Raw genomic sequence first — 16805 nt, 5'->3', positions numbered from 1 at the left:
CGAGGGGTTTATGCAGGAAATAGATGTGATCACCTTTGTGGTGTGTTAAATTAGTAGCAAACTTAACTTTAGGATGAAAAATCATACTGGATGCAGAAATAGACATTCAAAGAACCACATACTAGATGCAGATTAGACATAATGTGTAAAAGTTATTTTTATAATGATTTTTAAATTTGGAATTTTTAAGATTACGCTTTTTTTTTAAGTGTAACTGAGAGAAGCAAGAGCAATGTATTTGTGATCGAATTTAAATCACCTGCATGTATTCATATTTGTACATCTACATATGAAAGTTTGAATATAATGACATCATCTATATTGTGCATATGTAGTATACACACGCCTATGTATGTTGGAATCCTTATCTATTCCATGGGAAGAAAATGCTCTGTTAAAACCTCTCTGGCATTGAGTTACCTCTGAAGAAATCACATTGTTTCGTTTTTGTTACTTCCTGTTGGCCTAGTGACAATGATTCATGATAATGTAATGTAGTACATATGATTTCCAGTGTCACATAACATTTAGATGGATATATAAGAAATCTGGAACACTATTCTTTTCTTAATTTAAATTTATTTTTAGTTGGAGGATAATTGCTTTGTAGTATTACGTTGGTTTTTGCCATACATCAACATGACTCAGCCATAGGTATACACATGTCCCCTCCCTCTTGAATCTTCCTCCCACCTCCCACCCCATCCCACCCCTCTAGGTTGTCACAGAGCACCAGACTTGAGCTTCCTGCATCGCATAGCAAATTTCCACTTAGTATCTAATTTTATATATGGTAATGTATGTTTCAACGCTGTTCTCACAACTTGTCCTATCCTCTCCTTCCCCTGAAACACTATTCTTTAAAAACATAAAACTTCCACAGAAGTCTGTTTATCAGAGAATTTTGTCTCATTAAACAGTTAGTGTTTTGATCTGAATAATAGTAGGACTCCAACAGAATTGACCTTCTGTGTAGAAATATAACTGAACTTTATTTCTTAGCAATTATAACTCATATGTAAAAACAAACAGAAATCTTTTTTTTTTTTCACTAGTTTGTTGTCTGTTTTGCATATGCATCGCTTTCATTATATGATTGGAGTGAGTTTTCTTTACAGTAGGCTTCTTAGAGACAGGTACTCATTTTAGAATTGGAAAAATTAAGTTGCCAATGATTAACTTTGGAGGGGAGAGAAGAGCAAACAGAAATACAGACATAAAAGAACACATAATTTTGAGTTAATAACACTGGCAGAATTAGATGAACAAACATTTCAATAAAGAAGTTCTCAACAAAGTTTAATTGACTAATTTAATGATAATTAATGGAAATTAGTGGAATTTAAGAATGAAAAATTTTTACAATTATAGCATGAGGGAATGAATAGAATTTTGTTACAGAAGCTGCTATTACGACAATAACACTTGTCTGGTAAACAGAATCCAGTATATGTAATTTACTCTTGCTGTAGGTAGACTTTTTACTTAATTTTATTTTCATCAGCCATCTCACAAATGCCTACCAGTAAAATGAGTTATATCTTTGGACTCAACTTTCTTTTTTTGAATAATATTCCTGGGACAGGTAATAATCTCCAGTTGGAGCTAGAAACATTTGATTTAGAAATCAATCTATTTCTGAATGTTGTAGTATTTGATTTTACCACATCTTGTTTTGTTCCATTGAAATTTGTTGTTTTTTTCAATGACAAATTGATGTGCCAATAATACCATATATATATAAAAAATATAATCCTGTGGTTCTCACTGAACTTGGCTAAATTTCAGAACTGTAAATGATAAGCCAAGAAAGGCCTAGATTAATGGTTCTTCTCCCCAAAAGTTAAAGGGACTCTGAGGTTTCTAAATAGATTTACTTCAGAAGCATTCTAGGGATATTTTTGCTTTTGTTTGACTCATTTCCTTCTTGATAAGATTCTATTTCCTTTCTCTTCCTCTTCACTCTGTTACTTAACATAGCTAGAAATATGGTATAGCCCTCCTGAAATCCTGCTTTCAGCAAATATGCTCATATGAGAAAACTGAAAATTTAGAGGCATATGTGTTAACTTATGTTCCTGTTAATTCTTTGCTTCCCATCCCACTTCTGATATAATAAACCCTCATATTTGGCACCAGGTTTTCTTGCTACTATTCTGACATTAAAACATCAGCTTGTCCCATTCTCTGAACCAAGATTAAGCTACAATGTGAGCTTCCCAGGTGGCACTAGTGATAAAGAACCTGCCTGCCAATGCAGGTAGACTTAACAGACGTAGGTTCAATCTCTGGGTCGGGAAGATCCCCTGGAGGAGGGCATGGCAACCCACTCCAGTGTTCTTGCCTGAAGAATCCCACGGAGAGAGGAATCTGACAGGCTGCAATCCGTGGGGTTGCAAAGAGTCGGACACAACTGATTCGGCTCAGCGTGCACACAAGCTAACAATGCAGCCTTAAAACAATGAGTGATGTACTTACTAGTTTTGACCTTTGGTTTAGTAATAAGGAGCCTAGGAAAAAAGTAAGCCTCTTTTACTCTTTCAAGTATGCTGCAATAGACTGAATATTTGTGTCCCCCCCCAAATTCATATGTTGAAAACTAATCTCTGATGTGATGGTATTTGGGGGTGGGACTTTGGGGAGGTGTATGGGTCATGAAGATGGAGTCATCATGGCTGGAATTAGTGCCCTTGTAAAAGAGACCCCAGAGGGCTCACTTGCCCCTTCCCACAAGTGAGGACTCAGCAAGAAGACGGCCACCTCTGAATCAGGAAGTGGGCTCTCACCAGACACTGCATGTACTGGCACCTTGAACTTGGACTTCCCAACCTCCAGAACTGTGAGAAAGAAATTTCTGTTGTTTCTAATGCACCCAGTCTCTGCTATTCTGTGACAGCAGGTTGAACGGACTGGAACCTAGAACGACCTTGTCTGGGCATCTCTAGGGCATAGTGCACGCGTGCTAAGTCACTTCCGTCGTGTCTGACTCTTGGTGACCCTATAGACTACATCCTGCCAGCCTCTCTGTCCATGAGATTCTCCAGGAGAGAATACTGGAGTGGGTTGCCGTGCCCTCCTCCAAGGGGTCTTCCAGACCCAGGGATGAAACACACATCTGTATTGTTTCTGCATTGGCAGGGGGGTTCTCTACCACTAGCGCCATCTGGGAAGCTCCCAGGTATAGTGAAGCAGACAATTTGGATCCCCTTCTTTTCCCCACTACCCATCAGATTCCTCACCTGGCAGGGAGGGATCCTTGCTGTTTGGATGCCACGTACAAATGGTCACTAACAGATTCTACATCTTGCCTATCCCCCCGATCCCTGCCCACCCTAAAACTGGGGTTTGGTCCCTTCTCCCCAACTTCCCCAAGTTCTGTGTTAGACCATCTCTATTAAAATGCTGCTTAGCAGTTGTAATGAAGGGTGGTTTGACTGTGAGTGTTGGTGGATTTTGAGTCTTTTCCAAATATTCAGTCAGACTTCACTGACAACCTTTATTGTCTTCATTTTTCAAACAAAGCAGGTAATTGAGGATAAATTGAGGATAAATAAATTGAGGCTAAATTGAGGTTGTTCTTGTAGAACAACCTGGGAAGTTGTGACACTTCCAAAGTGAGATTGGATATCTCTCCATCAGGAAATTCAACATAAGTGAATCTCTGCCCAGATATGTCTTTGAAGCCCATCTCTGTAAATCTTATTTGCTTTGATAGCTCTGTCTCCCACCTTTATTTCACAGAAGGAAATCGAGGTCCTAATAAATGTGAAGTGACTGAGAGCAGGATTCGCATAGCAAGTTAGAGAAACAACAAGGATTCTCAATTCTTATCTGTTTATACTTTTTTCTAACAATCCCACCTGCTGCCTTCCTATGTCATTACCTGGTTAACAAAGGACGAAGAGGATTGTGATAGATACTGGTCATTTACTTTCTGGTCATGTACTTTCTTCATATTGATGCTATTAATCATCTGATTATTGTCAAGTCAATTTAAGTTCGGGTGAGATCAGCATCTCCTGAAACACAATGCATTTATTGAGCAACTACTGCATGTAATACAGTGTATTAAGTTCTGTTTGGGGAAACTGAAAGAGAAAGATATGGCCCCAGACATATAGTAAATTATACTCTAGTTATAAAGCCAAACACACAGAAAATGACATTTGAAAAGTGTATGTTAAAAGAAAAACAAACAAAAAACTGTTATATTTCCTTTCTCTCTTAAGTGAGATGAGATTGTTTTCCTTTTTGATAGTCTTATGATTGATTTCACAACATTTCCATTCCAATCAGAGATTCTCTTAATGTGACATCTCAGAATAAGCTATATTTTGCTTTCAAAGTGGAACGAAACAAGAATCCATTCTTGCCACATTTCCTTGGCCTGTCTTTGCAGTCCATTTACTAAGTTCCTTGTATTTCTCTTGCATGTCACGGTTCTTCATGAGGAGGAAAGTAGGTTTCCACTGGCCGACATCTTAGCCAAACCTGAATATATATGTATATTTATGGTTAGCTGAGTCCCCATGGATATGTCTCATGATGGGGACTCACACACACCCTTTCTCTGGCCCCTTCACTGTGAGGGCCTCCAGGCAGCCTGAGATTCTCTTCTTTTTTCATGGCTGCTTCCTCCTCCTCCTCCCAAGGGGATAGGTGGTCCGGAGTGAGAACATTCCATTAGATTGCATTGCGGAGCACAGGGAGCTGGTCAAGTTGGGATTCTGCCTTTGGAGAAGTTCTTCCTGAAGGAGCTAGAGAAGTAAGAGGAGTCAGTATTGACTCTACCTGGCAGGAGACCCGGCCCACTCCTCCCACCCTAGCCCCCCTTTGCCCACTTTTGACTCTTTGACCTCACTGGTGGGTGCTTTAGTTTGGGGCTCCTTTAGCCTAGGGTGATCTGGGACAGCCGCCCAGATGATGCTCCCTTGGTAGGAAACACATCCTCCAAGCTTGTGGCTGCTTCTCTCTAACTAACATGTCTTTCCTTTTTAAAGTGGTGTGTGTGCATATGCTAAGTCCCTTCAGTCACATCCAGCTCTTTGTGACCCTATGGACTGTAGCCCGCTGGGCTCCTCTATCCATGGGATTTTCCAGGCAAGAACACTGGAGTGGGTTGCCATGGCCTCTTTCAGGGGATCTTCCTGATCAAGGGATTGAACCCACATCTCTTATGTCTCCTGCATTGACAAGCTGGTTCTTTACCATTAGCGCCACCTGGGAAGCCCTTTTTAAAGTTTAGTATACAAGAAAAAAAAAAAAAGAATGAGAGAGGAAAGACAGAAATAGAACTGTAGGAGAGGTAAGAAGAGGCAGAAAGAAGAATGAAAAAACTAATTTTATTGTTATATGAACTTGCTGCTGCTGCTGCTGCTAAGTCGCTTCAGTCGTGTCCGACTCTGTGCGACCCCATAGATGGCAGCCCACCAGGCTCCCCCGTCCCTGGGATTCTCCAGGCAAGAACACTGGAGTGGGTTGCCATTTCCTCCTCCAATGCATGCATGCTAAGTTGCTTCAGTCATGTCTGACTCTGTGCGACCCTCTGAACAGCAGTCCATCAGGTTCTTCTGTCCACAGGATTCTCTAGGCAAGAATGCTGGGGTGGGTTGCCATTTCCTTCTCCATATATGAACTTCATATCTTACTATGTCTCTCCCCACTCCCAACTTGGCTTCTGCTGTGCCCTCTCTGATTTAGTAGGTCAAGAGCAGGGCCCGAGAGTCTGCATCTCTAACAAGCTCCCATACGAAGCCAGTACTGTTGGTCCTCAGACCACATTTTAAGTAGCAAAGGTCTTGAAGAATGATGAATCACATACTGTACCAATTTCTTAACCACTTTTTGTGTAATTATATCTGATGCTCAGGTTGAACTTACGTGCCTGACCATTTTAAGTGCTTTGCATGCATAGAATCTTCATAATTCTATGAGATGGGCACTACTGTTAGCCCCACTCTACAGCTGAGGAAACCAGGGCACAAGGTTATTTACAGTAGGCCCCCTACATATGAATGCGTTCCATTCCGAGAGTATCTTCTTAAGTTCAATTTGTTCATAAGTCCAACAAAGTTAGCCTAGGTATCCAATTAACATGATCGCCTATATAGTGCTATACTGTAATAGGTTTATAATACTTTTCACACAAATAATACATAAAGGAACAAACACAAAAAAATAGACATTTTTAATCTTACAGTACAGTACCTTGAAAAGTACAGTAGTACAATATTACAGCTGGCATATAGGGGCTGGCGTTGAGTGAACAGACAAGAGTTACTGGCTGGAGAAGGGAGAGGAGGTGGGTAGAGCTGAAGGATCGTCAGCAGTAGGAGATGGAGGGCAAGCTGCAGTTTCACTCACACCTGGCATTGATGGCACAAGTCCTAGTCCTTGCTGGATTCAATTCTATCTATCCTCTTGAAAAAGCAGTCTAATGATTGTTAGTAAAAAACAGTCTAAAGAGTCTAAGAGGACGCTTTAGCCCTAGATTGCCCTCTGAACAGCTGCTACAACCATTGGGTACTGCTCTACATTTGGGTCCTGTGCTTCAAAAACCAACAGTGCCTCCTCAAATAAAGAAAGTCCCCATCGCTTCTCGGCCTTTTGGCTAAGATCAAGTGTAAGAAAGTCCCCTTGCCATTTCTAGCATCAGGAATCTCTTCAGTGCTTCAGTTACTTCTTCTTCCTTGTGTCTCTCTTTGTGCTTTCTCTGGGCATGTTCACATCTTTGCAAGTTTCCAACTTGAAGGTTCGTATATAGGGAGCTTAAGCTGTAGTTGATAACATATCACATAGTATTATATGAGAGCCAGGATTCAAACTCAGTCTAGCTCCAGAGTCTGTGTGTTTAGCTCCATTCTTATTTCGATAGTTTACAGATGTATCACCCTCTTCTGGACATACTTTTTTCAGCCTTTCCCCTTTAAAGGATGGAACCCAGCTTGAAAACGATGTTCCAGAGGTGTAATTAAGCAGCCAGGGAAAGACCACTGTGATATTGACTCACCATTGTGTTAGACACACTGTCAACTTTGTGCCTTGTGTAAATTTGATAATTAGAGCCAGTTCTCCAGGATTAGCTGTAGAATCCCAAGACAGCTGTGGTTTTGGCTGTTTTTGTTCCTTTGACAAGTAGAGCAGCTGAGGTGAACAGCTCTAGCTGATCATTGAGGCAGCAAGAGAGACAGCTCCAAGACAAACACACTTTTCATTGTGCAACCCAAGGGGAGAGATCAAGGCCAGAAGGGCTGAGCCAGGCAAGGGTGAGGACTGAAATCGGATACTCTGTAGGTGAAAAGGTTGGTGGCCAGTCAGGACAGATAACACAGTGGAGAGGCTGAGGCAAAATGGACTCTTATAGACGAGCGCAGTCTGAATCAAGGAAGCCGGAGATTCACTCATTCATTCACTCAAATAAGCATTAATCAATGACCTCTCTGTTCTAGCCATTGTGCTACATGCTGTTGATACAGTGATGAGTTGCACAGAACTGGCCCCTATCCTTAGGGAATTCTAATTCTTGTGGGGAGACTGACAAGACAAAACCAAATCAAATAAGAATTCAGACAAATAAATCAGTGCAGGCTCTCCTGAATGCCCTGAAAGAAAACAAGGGTGAGAGATGGTAAAATCAAAGGGCACCCTCTTGAGATAAGTGAACCCTCAAAACCACTATACTAGGGGGTGCCAGTTAGCCCCAGGAGATAGCTTTCCATTCGCCCAGCCCTGGGCTCTTTTCCCTACATATGGCCACTCTTCAGATCATCCTATTTTGATGTCAGAAACCCAATATGGATTTGACTTTGGTTCCTTGATTTACCATGTTGAGGCTTTAATTTTGCCTCTGGAACTAATAATTTAATTATTAGCAAGTGAATTAGCATCAAGCTTTTTCATTTAGAGGCCTGCTGAACTGTAAACCTCTTCTTAAAAATTCTGAAGAGACTTGGGAAAAAATGATAAATAAGGGTTGAGCAAATTGTCAACCCTTCATTGGTCTTTTAGGAGCTCTTTCACAAATTGGTTCACAGCAGAGTAGTTAATAAGCACCAGCTTGTCACTTTATAATGCAAAGACACTCACTTCATCTTCCTTAAGGATGCTCTAGAAGGAGAGTGGGAAAGTTAACACTGTGCATCATGTCTTCCCTGGAAGCAGATATGTTTCTTTACTGGTAGAACTAGAAAACTGTATGTGCAGTTTACTAATTTTTTACTTTAAAATTTTTGTTTTACTATTAGATTTGATTAATAACACTGAAGATTAATGGTATAAAGATTAGCACATCTTTCATTTTACTGTAGATTATTTCAAACATACAGTAAAGTTTAGAGAATAAATAACAAAATGTCATGTATTGTCATCCAACTAAGTCATATAGTAAAATTTTACCGTATATGCTCCAGATCTTTTTCTTCCTCCCTCTGTCTTCCCGCTCTCCCTTTCTTTTTTTTTAATCTCTCTTCCTTCTTTCCAACTTAAAGTCTTACACATGTAGCTAAAGCCCCTGTAACTAACCTGTCCCATTACTCTCCTGCCATCTGTAGAAGTAAAACCTATCCTGAATTTTCTGTTTTAATTTTTGTGTGATTTTTTATTCTTATATTATATATACACCCATAAACAATACAGAGTGTTGATATGATTTTTTCCATCTTTATTAATGAAATACTCTAACTTTAGGTGTGGCATCACTTGGTTGTATCATAAATATTTTAAAAAGAATTTTCATGTTGATAGCAAAATTGATTAGATACCTAAGAGATAAAAATGAAGCCAACATAAGTGCTGGAAGAAATAGATTATCAGGAATAGGAAGTAAAATAGTATCAGAGAGTAGGTGACTTAAAGATAAAGTGTTATAAAGATATAAAAGAGTATAGGAGGGTAGGTGACTATGCTTTTTTTAAAAAAAGTAATCCATCTTTTGACAAAAAAAAGTAGATCAAATATGCAAGTTAATTGAACAACCACTGAGAGCCACAGATTCTCATCTACATTTAAAATACTACTTTTTGTGTCAATGCCTCCATAAGCTTTGAACTTTCTAGATTATTCTAGAATTTTCTTCTTTATTTTGTGACAACTTCCTCCTTAAGAAGGAAAGTGACAACTTCCTCCTTTAGGCCTCCGTTCTGTCTTCCTCTAGTATATGATATAGTGCATGTTGTATTTGCTATGGTTTGTTTACATGTCTCTCTCAATAGGTTGAATGTTGTTTGAGAGCAGGGTTCATGTCTTACTGTATTCTCAGGGTATAGTCCACAGGAGATAGTTAATATAGTCTGAGGAGTGGATGAGAAGTCCAAATCATGGAAAATCTTTTAGTAGTTGGTTTCTGAAGACAAGATACTTTAGTAAAAATTAGTTTAAAGTATAGAAAAGTAGGTTTTATCCTTTGGTCTTCAATTAGGCTTACAAAAAGGAAGTTTCATATAAAAGCTGATAAATATTACTAACAAAGCAGAGAAATCACTTGGCATTTGGCTGTAGACAGTGGCAATGTAAAGTATATATCAGTATACAGGTAATTTCAGGAAAACTTTAATTTTACAAATTGCCAGTGAATCACCTGGAAAATAACTTCTATTCTCATTTAGGGATTTAATTCTTTGTCAACTATGAGGTTTTAAAAAGCGTTTATTCTTGTAACTTGGAATACTGGGATTTTGTTGTGTTGGGATTGAATGAAATAATTCTAAAGCGCTTAGCATAGTGTTTGGCAAATAGCAGGTACTGAATAAGCATTTGCTTTACTATTATTAGCTGATCCCATACTTAGATTCCTCTCATTTATACTATGTTTTCTTGGTATATGGTATTTGAAGGGGCTTCCCACTTTCTGTATGTTCATAGTAGTGCATTAGTAAAGCTGCCAGCTCAGAAAAAAGAAGGCATCAAAAAAATTCAGACCTTAAAATTAAGCTCATAATGGGAAATTCTTGAATATTTTGTGAATTAGGTATGAAAAACGTAAGAAAATTATATATATATTTAAATTGAAATAAAGTTGACTCAGCAATTGTATTAGTTTCAGGTGAAGGAGATTATATATTATAAATATATTTTTCAGAATTAGGAAAGTCATTGGAATATTATAAGTATGCTTAGTCCAATTATAAGAATTACTTATTATGAATAATGTATCACATGCATGAAAAAAAGGCGGTGTCTAGTTTCATTCCCCCAAAACACCTTTTCAGTTGTGAGTTTGAGGCAGCTGTGGTTGACCAAAGTATAAACTAGTGAGGTCCACCATAACTAGCGTGTGTTTATATTTTGACTCATGGTTCCTGTCAGACTTTAACACAGAGGAACAAGTAATATTACTCAGCCTTCAGTGTTTAATCTTCCATTTTTTTGTCTTCCAAGTTTGTTTCAGTTTGTAGGAAGGTTCCTTTTTGATTACAATATGTAGTCCTGATTTCTGCAATTTTTCTTCATTTGTCATTTTGTGGTAGCTATGAAAAGCCTGTAATAAACTTCTTATTTCCCAAATCCCTGCATATAAGCCTTATTGAGTTGGATTCATCCTAAATACATTTTGAAATCACATCAGCACTTTCAGATCAGCAGGTTACTTCTTAATAAATTACTGTCTTAATGTTAGACGCTATTTTAAATACATGAAAAGGAGCAGTTCCCAAATGTGTGTAACTACTTCCAGGGAATAGTAAACCAGAGCATATAATTAAATGAAGGGCCTAAATTTTTATTATGCTGTCACTGGGTATTTGAATGACTAGCTGTAAATGAGTTCTAGTCATATAAAAGTCATCTTCTGTGAGTAAAAAAGTAAAAATCCAATTTTCCCTATTTTGAAGTGTAGTTCCAGTTCCTGGGTAAAACTAGCAACGGAATCACCATGTCTCCACAGCTAAAACAAATAGAGACTTGCAGCAATAAGCTAAACCATAGGCAGAGGGGGGAAAGAAACCTTTGAATCCTGTGTTTTTTTTTTTTTTTTTCTTTTGAGCTGATTAGATAGTTTACTCGACTAATTTTGTCTCGTCACCAGAAAGTCAATTCTCCATTTTAGAATTTCTTCCACTCAAGTATTGATGCATATAATCTGGATGATAAAAAGAAAAAATCCTTTTAAGAAATATCTGGATATATGCCTTGAATAAGGTCCTCATTTAGGTCACAAAAATGTATTCAAAGAGAAACCAATCAAAGATAATAATAACAACATTAAGTACCATTTATTGAGTATCTCCTATGTGTCAAACCTTTAACATGCTTTATTCCTTACAGCCAATTGTTGGATGAGTGATAATATTTGAATTTTAGATATCAGGAAATTTCTGTTCTGATTGGTTAAGTAATGCACCCAAGTTTCACAGCTGGAAGTATGAAGGCTGATATTAAAATTCCAGCCCATCTGGTGGTAGTGCCTGAGAGCTTTTATTCTTTCTTCTGCAAAATACAATTAAGATCCAAGTTACCCAGGGGTGAATAATAATTATTGCAGGCCCTATTGATTAGTTTGGGCTTCCCTGGTGGCTCAGAGAGTAAAGAATCCGCCTGCAATGCAGGACACCTGGGTTTGATCCCTGGGTTGGGAAGATCCCCTGGAGAAGGGAGTGGCTACCCACTCCGGTATTCTTGCCTGGAGAATTCCATGGGCAGAGGAGCCTGGTCATGGGGTCACAAAGAGTTGGACATAATTGAGTGACTTCAGTTCAGTTCAGTTTAGTCCCTCAGTCGTGTCCAAATCTTTGCAACCCCATGGACTGTAGCACGCCAGGCTTCCCTGTCCATTACCAACTCTTGGAGTTCACTCAAACTCATGCCCATTGAGTCGGTGATGCCATCCAACCATCTCATCCTCTGCCGGCCCCTTCTCCTCCCGCCTTTAGTCTTTCCCAGTATCAGGGTCTTTTCAAATGAGTCAGTTCTTTGCATCTTCACAGGTGGTCAAAGTATTAGAGCTTCAGCTTCAACATCAGTCCCTCCAATGCATATTCAGGACTGATTTCCTTTAGGATGGATCTCCTTGCTGTGCAAGGACTCTCAAGAGCCTTCTCCAACACCACAGTTCAAAAGCATCAGTTCTTTGGCACTCAACTTCCTTTATGGTCCAACTCTCACATCCATACATGATCACTGGAAAAACCATAGCTTTGCCAGATGGACCTTTGTTGGCAAAGTAATGTCTCTGCTTTTTAATATGCTGTCTAGGTTGGTCATAGCTTTCCTTCCAAGGAGCAAGCATCTTTTAATTTCATGGTCGCAGTCACCACCTGCAGTGATTTTAGAGCCCCCCAAAATAAAGTCTGTCAGTGTTTCCATTGTTTCCCCATCTATTTGCCATGAAGTGATAGGACCAGATGCCATGACCTTAGTTTTCTGAATGTTGAGTTTTAAGCCAACTTTTCCTCTCTCCTCTTTCACTTTCATCAAGAGGCCCTTTAGTTCTTTGCTCTCTGCCATAAGTGTGGTGTCATCTGCATATCTGAGGTATTTCTTCTGGCAATCTTGATTCCTGAGTGACTAACTCTAACTAATTGATTAGTTTGCCCAGCCATTGACTGATATCTCCAATGACTTGAGAGAATTCAGCCAGAATGCACCCCCAAACATCTGCATCATGACTTTATTCATGAACTAGAGTACAAATGTTGTGAACAGAACCAACAGAGGTTCAGGTGGCAAATCAAACTGGAATTCATAAAGAAGTATCAGATGTTCAGTAGCTAAATATACTTACACTGCTACCACATGTGGATTGGTTTCTGAGTCCCAGACACTGTGAAGAGCTGTATGTGTATTATTTCATTTTTTCTTCTTAGGCTGGGTTACATGGTAGTTAACAACATGGACTCAGAACCAGAGTAGTGTGGCTCTGGTGACTCAAGCAAGCAGTGGAAAATGTTTCATTTGCTATGTCTATAAAATGGAAATACTTATACCTCACAAACTTAAAGTGAGAAATGAGTTAAGTTAAAGCCCTTAGGACAGTACTTGCATGGAGACAGCACTCAGCATATGTTGGCCATTAATTTTCCTAGTGACCCTGTGAGGTAAATATTGATACTATTATGATCGTCATTTACTGTTTAGAAGATTGTGGCTTAGAGGTGGCACATAGCAGAAGTAGACTTTGAAAGGAGGTCTGTCTGACATTAAAACCTGCCCTCCTCCTCACTGCACTGTCCTGCCTTTCAGTACAAAGATAACACAGAATGGGCAAAGAATTTACGGGGTGGAGTACCGCTGCTCAGATGACTTCCTGGGGCAGTCAGTGAATCTTTGCTGAGAGGCAGGGCAAAAATCCCTAGGCTTCTTCCATCCAGATGGAAATGTAAATGATGTGAAACTTTCAGTGAAGGCTTCACCACAGCCAGGTGACTCCTTTGGTGGTGATGAAAGTGCATGAATGAAGTATTGGAGCAGGGGAGCCTTCACACACCTCCAACCCTTCCTGCCTCCCGGGACAGTTACACCCCTTGGCACAAATCCACCAGAGACATCCGTACACATTCATTCACAGCCTCAAAGAAAACCACACAGCTGACTTCCCTATCTGTTGGGTGATAGTTAGAATTATTGAGCTTCTACTGGGCGTCTTCTCAAAAACCTTATGCAGTATGTGTAATTAACTTACTTAAGAAGTGAAGAAATTAAGGTTCAGAGGAATTAGGTGAATTGTCCAACGTTATTACACAGCTTGTAAATGGACAACCAGGATTCAAACACTGGTCTATATCTTAATCCCACACCCATGTTACTTCACTTTTCAGGGATTGTCCCTTTGGTTTGGGGAATTACAAAGTCATGATTTCTCCTGATTGATTTTTGCTGTAATCTTTTGACCATCTCTTTTTTGTTGTTGTTATTGATTTTATTCAAGAGCAGGAACATGCTGTGGAATCCTCGGAGTAGCAGCTGAGATTGTGTTCTCATTTAAGAGGTTGCATCACTGGATTATCTGTGGACCATTACTTCTCCATGCTCTCTTTCTTCCTCTTCCTACCTCATTATATTTGACGTCTGATTATTAGAATCTTTTTAGGGGTTCTTAAACACACTTGTGGGAAAACGCTAGTTAAAATGGTTACAGGCAGACATTTGTGTTATAAAAAGGGAAGGAAGTCACCTTGGGGACTTGACTTATGTATACTGCAAAGATTTTCTTAAAATTTTCCACAAAATATACATGATTTCACAAGTGAAATGATTAGTCAATCTGGTAGCAAAATTCAGACTGGATATTGGACTTGTTATTTTAAGCTCACTGCAAGTTATTTGCTTTTGTACCACAAAGCCCATGGGACAGTCGGGGGGTTTGAACTGACTCACCATCACTCTTGAGCAAAGGGATTGAAGCTTCGTAAATCTTGTCCTTCACCCTCCAGCTCTGACCCTACCGTCCGTTTCCTATAGGGAATGCGCATATTGCCTGCAGTAGGTGTTTGCCAAACATTTTAACACCATCTCATCACTGTGATGATTAACAAATGTGTTCTGAACATCTTTTGTAAATAGGGTACACTCTGAAGTCCAGCATCAGACTGTCTGTGGTTCAGATCCTGGCCCTTATACATGTGAGTACGTAAAGGGCATGCACTGCATCCATGGTGAAACAAAAGTGGTAATCTCATCCTTTAATACTGAAATGGTTTTATTGTCCTCTACTGGCAAGGATGGCTAATAGCTATCTTGCTTTTATTTCCATAAATATATTTACACAATATGTGTAATAGATATAAATATATGAACATATATAATATCTATTCTATATGGCATCCATATATGCCATCTATAGCAATTTTGCAATTTGAAAGCATTAATTCCAGTAACCTAATTCAGGAATAAACCACATAACCATCAATACCTGTCAACCTTTTCTCCAGTGACCAACCCCCACCTCCAATTTCATGTAAATAACAAACACTCTGGAATATTTTATCTACAGGAGACACTGTTGAGTGCAGGAGTAGTAACTGCATTTGCTTATCTTTTTTCACTCAAGAAGGCTTTAAATGATTTTATGCTTTAAAAACATAAAGAGAGAAATCTGGAAGGACTTATCTCTGTCATGACATCATCGGTGAAAAGTGATTTTTAAGATGAAGACTTCTTGAGAAATAAAATCTGTTGATTTTAGCATTCACCTCTCACTTTCATTAAAAACAGAGTTGTCATTTTAGACTCAAGCTTTTCCTGGAGATAGAGATTCCACCACGGGAAGCAATATGTGAAGTTATTGCAAGGTTTTTTTTGTGTGAAATCGTGACTCTTGCCAGAGATGTCATATGCTTTAGTTAATTTCCTTCCCAGGAACTAGGAAAAGTTCCCAAGCCCCAGATATGTACAACTGGAAGGCTATTCAGAAGTCAGTAGCATGGGGCTGGAGACTGAAATTCACATACTTCATTTGTTTCTGGAGATAAAGCCTCTATTCTATTTTCCTCAAGGTGAAAGTCTAATTCACTTTGAAAATCTGAAAGCCTTATTTCTTTAGAAGAAAATGATTATGATTTCTGTCAAAGTTATTACTATTTATACCATAATAAATTTACTTAAGGAAGAGGATAGCCTCTGCTGGACTCCTTCCAGAGTTCCCTAAGGAATAAAACCATACAACACTGTGTTCTGCCTTTTCCTTCTCAACCCTTGGGTGTTTAAGCTATCCACCACAACACTGTTGATTAGCAACTGTGCACGTACACAGTGCAACAGTAATTAATGTTCCCCATGTTGACTCTCAGGAACCACAGTACCATGAAGTACCCTTCAGGATTATCAGGGAGAAATTAAATTCCACTCAATACAATTTGAGAACGATTTTGCTAGTTGGTTTAGGGCACCTCTGTGGGGAGGTGCTAAGGTCTGAAGTCAGCTCCTACCAGGTTGTGAGAGCTGATTGTTAAGTAATAAACAATGTGTGAGCCAGATGTTAAACCTTTGGAATTGGGCCATTGTGGGAGTATTGATATCACAGGAATTGGCATCTGCTGAAAATCAGTTTGTTTTTCTTCCAGGGTACTGGTTTATCAGCACTCTATTGTCTGTCTATACCTTTGAAACTGCATGATCTAATCAATACTCGTTAACTAGGGCTCAGGATGGCAGTTTACTGATGAGATTTGCTAGGTTGAAAAGCCAGTTAATACATGTTTTAGTTTTCTATGGCTGCTGTACCACAAACCTGGTGACTTAAAGCAATTAAACTTTATTATCTCACAGTTCTAGATGTAGAAGTTCAAGCTCAGTATCACTGAGTCAAATTCAAGGTGTTGGCAGGACTGTGTTCCCTCCAAAGTCTCCAGAGGAGAAGCTGTTTCCAGCATTTTCTAGTTTCTGGTGGCTGCTAGCATTCCTTGGTTTGTGGCTTCATCACCCCAATATTCAAGGTCTGTAAATTTCTGTAAATTTCTCTCTGTTCTATCTTCACGTTGCTTTTGTATGAGTGTGTGTGTGTGTGTGTGTGTGTGTGTATATGTGTGTGTGTGTAAACTTTCTCTCTCCTGTAAGGACACTTCTGATTGCATTTTGGGCCCATACCAGTAATCCAAAATAATCTCCTCCATCTCATGATCTTTAACTTAATCCTATCTGCAAAGACTGATTTTTCAAATAATGTAACATAGCCCTCCCAAGATGCCAGGTCCTAATTCCTGGGACCTACAAATGTTACAGGGGCTTCCCTGGTAGCTCAGATGGTAAAGCGTCTGCCTACAATGCGGGAGACTCGTGTTTGATCCCTGGGTCGGGAAGATCCCCTGGAGAAGGAAATGACAACTCACTCCAGTATTCTTGCCTGGAAGGCTGTTTCAAGCCCCCCACAACACCCA

The 16805-nt window shown here is 39.3% G+C and overlaps 1 long non-coding RNA gene across 1 annotated transcript in view; it reads left to right on the top strand.

Moving 5' to 3' along the window:
• The window catches only part of LOC122703736, a 77749-nt gene that overhangs the window by 35705 nt on the left and 25239 nt on the right, over positions 1 to 16805 (top strand). The window lies entirely within an intron of this gene.

The sequence above is a fragment of the Cervus elaphus genome, chromosome 11, assembly GCF_910594005.1.
Source record: "Cervus elaphus chromosome 11, mCerEla1.1, whole genome shotgun sequence".
Taxonomy (NCBI): Eukaryota; Metazoa; Chordata; class Mammalia; order Artiodactyla; family Cervidae; genus Cervus; species Cervus elaphus.
Note: the sequence above shows the minus strand (reverse complement) of the source record. Positions and strands in the feature narration are given on the sequence as shown.